Here is a 3,746-nt window from a genome sequence, read left to right as displayed (position 1 = left end):
TTTGGCTAACTTCAAACTTTTCACCAGCAGCACTGTGTACAAGGAGACATAAGAGTATTGCTTGTAAATGCTCAGGAAACCTAAGTTTAATGGGATTTTTCACCAAGTCAAACTATTAACACATTTTTAAGGCAAGATAAGCACATTTTAGACATGCAAGAATATATTAAATCTACTTATCACACTTCTACTTAAGTAGATACCTGAGAGTATAATGGAGAAAATAAGGGAATAAAATAAGAAAAAAAAATCTATCATAAATTAAGGAAATTCCCTAACAGTGAGAACAGTAGAAAAGTGAGAGCAAATCTGAGAAAAATCGTTGTGCAGAGTTAGATTAAGCAGTTCTAAATAAAACAAAAGCAGAGTTATAGGATTTTTTTTAATGAATCAAAATTAGAATACATTGAGGAATAGAGAAAACTGTAAGAATAAAACAAAGGTATTCAATGAGGTTTAAAAATCAACTTTCCATCAGGCATTTTATATATTGGACATATTATTGACATGCAGAGCATAAAGTTTAATCCTAATATATTAGTAGATTTTTATCAACTTTCAAAGTGTAAAGTCTTTGCTGAAGCTTTCTCTAAGACATCAGGAATGCCTTAAGAACAAACACATAACTATTTGTTCCATATGAATGGAACATATTGTTTCAATGTCAAATAATAATATAAACATTAAAAAGGATATCATAAGCTATTATTATATCCATACCACTTTTTAAATTATAAATAACATAAACATGAATACATTTAACTGTGCTTGATGTTTACACATAGATTTAAAAGGCGTTGAGCACAATCTCAGATGACCTAAGAGACGGGGTGGTATACTATGTTCATGAATGGGAAGGATCAATACTGTATAGGTTACAGTAGTTCACAAATTCATCAATACATTGTGTCATCTCAAAAACATTCCCAGTGGTTGTGTGAGTGTGTGTGTATATAAAATAATGAGATAATTTTATTTTATTTATTTTTTCATGTCAGATGGGTAATGTGCTGATATTATAACAAGGTTTGAAGGAGGTGCATATCATGCAAAAGCTTATGCACTACAAAAGGATCAGAATAATTTCATTTCACATGGAAATAAAATGAACATAGGAAAATAATCTAATAAAGAATTGCTTACTGCACAGATGCAACTTAATTAATATTAAACTAATTCAAATGCTATTGCAAGTAAATAATGGTTGCATTTTTTCTGTAAGAATCAACAAATCAAACAATAGAATAGTATGGGGATTACAAAAATATATACCTACTTAATGGACACTTGATTCACAACTAAATTGGTATGGTAGAGTAACTGAGAAAAGATTTATCTCTTATTTAATGTTGTTGGATTGACTGGATATCAGCACAGAAGTTAATGAAAATGGATATTTAACTTACAGTATAAGAAGTCAATTATGAAAAAAAAAGAAGTCAATTATGGATGGGTTTTAAATCTAAAGGTGAATTATAAAACAATAAATATTACAAAGAAACATTGGAAATATCTCCGTTCTAGGCATAGGGAAATATTCCTCAGAAAAGAAAAAAACACTAATCATAATGAAAAATAAACTAACTTTATTCAAATTAAGAACCTTAGTTTCTTAAAAGACATCATTCAGAGATGAAATAGCAAGCTGTAAAATGGGAGAATATATTTGCCACTCATATATGCATCAAAAGGCTTGTGTCCAGAAGATATGAATCACTTCAATAAAACTGTTCATCAAAAACCAATAACTGAAGAGAAAAATGGACAAGAAATATTGAACTGGAGTAGCACAAAGAGGTATGTGAATAGCAAATGAACATGTGAAAGGTACTCAAGCTTATGACTAATAACAAAAAGGATCAGTAAAGCCACAATAAGATTTCTACTGCTAACTTGATGGTGTGACTAATAGTCCTGTTGAGCATAACTAAATCAGCATGATAATATATTTTTCTAATCGGGTTCATTAAAGCACTTCCCAGGCACCCAGGACCTGAGGAGAAGGACTTGGGAAGATGGAAGCATTTTGCACACTGTCCACTCATTCAGGCATGTGTAACTCTTCGTGCAAGGAAGGGCACAGGCCAAAGGTAGCTGCTAAGGTAAAGTGTCTCAGAGCTGTGGGCAATACCATGAGGGCATAAAGGAACGCAAACTGAAGTTGGACTCTTAAAACTTGGGCTGTGATCCCAAGGTGGGTGGAATATCACAATAAAGTGAGTCAAGTGAAGGTTTTGGGTTCCCAGCACATATAAAAGTTATGTTTATACTATACTACAGTCTATTAAGTGTGCAATAGCATTAAGTCTAAAAACAATAGTGTACATACAAGAAATATTTTATTGATAAAAAATGCTAACCATCATCTGAGCTTTCAGTGAGTTCTGACCTTTTCACTGGTCTTGGCTTCATATTGATGGTTGCTGTCTAATCAGGGTGACCAGTTGCTGAAGGCTGGGGTGGCTGTGGCAAGTTCTTAACACAAGAATGAAGTCTGCCACATTGACTGACTCTTTCAGAAATGATTTCTCTAGCATGCAATGCTGTTTCATAGCATTTTACCCACAATAGAACTTCTTTCAAAATTAGAGTCAGTCCTCTCAGACCTGCCACCATTTTAAATAATATTCTAAATTCTGTGTTACCATTTCAACAGTCTTCACAGCAGTTTCACCAGGAGGAGATTCCATCTCAAGAAACCCCTTTTCTTTGCTCATCTCTAAAAAGTAACTCCTCATTCATTCAAGTTTTATGACAAGATTGCAGCAATTCAGTCACATCTTCAGGTTCCACTTTCAATTCTAGTTCTTTTTTGCTGTTTCCACCACATCTGCAGTGAGAACCTGTACTGAAGTCTTGGACCTTCAATTTGTAAAATAGCACAATATGTGTGAATTGCAATAAAGTGAAGCACAGTAAAATAAGATATGCCTATATAGAAAAGACCACAGGCACTAAGTCAGGACCCCTAAGCACTGGATTTTAGGTGTGGGAATAAATCCAAGTAGACTAAGCCATACAGTCATGGCAAACCAAGCATAGGTAGGCTCCTGACTGATTGGATGGGGATGGTTTGCCTCTCTGTTGACTGCCAAAGGGATTCTGTACCCCAGCATTTTTCAAAAATGGAAGCAAAAATAGGTTCTCAGTGTCAATGATTTTATATGATCATGAAAACGGAGAGCGTGGTGGTAAATTTAAACTCAAATATGATAGCAATTACATTTAAATTACAAAAACCAAAAACTCAATTGGAAGACAATAATTAACAATATTACAATCACAATCTGACAATATGATGTTTACAAAAAACACACTTAAACAAAGCTTAAAGTAAAAGGTTGAAAAAGTTACTTCATACAAATATCCAAAGAGAGTTGGTATAATTAGGTCAATATTAATAATATTAAAACATATTATTAGACATAAAGATGGATATTTCAAAATAACAAAAGGATCAATTAAATAAAGTATAAAAATATTAAGTTGCCTGAATTTATTAACATTACTTGAAAATATGCAAAGCAGAAATTGAGAAATGAACAAATTAATAATCATCACTCAAAAATTTATTTATTTATGTCAGAACAAGCTAAGAAATGAGTCAGTAATGTTATTGAAACTATTGACAATAGGTTAACAAGCTTGATCAACTTGATATATGAAGGACACTTCAACCCATGACTACAGAAAATACATTCTTTTCAAGTGACAATGGAATATTTACAAACTGGTCATGCTTTCTG

General features: G+C 32.5%; 1 pseudogene; it reads right to left on the bottom strand.

Annotated features, from left to right (window-relative positions):
- Window positions 1-992: 992 nt before the first annotated feature.
- Window positions 993-1,075, bottom strand: LOC118929127 (small nucleolar RNA U13; annotated as a pseudogene).
- Between the last annotated feature and the right edge of the window lie 2,671 nt (window positions 1,076-3,746).

This window comes from Manis pentadactyla, chromosome 7 (genome assembly GCF_030020395.1).
Source record: "Manis pentadactyla isolate mManPen7 chromosome 7, mManPen7.hap1, whole genome shotgun sequence".
In the NCBI taxonomy this organism is placed as follows: domain Eukaryota; kingdom Metazoa; phylum Chordata; class Mammalia; order Pholidota; family Manidae; genus Manis; species Manis pentadactyla.
This window is presented reverse-complemented; position numbering and strand designations above follow the sequence as displayed.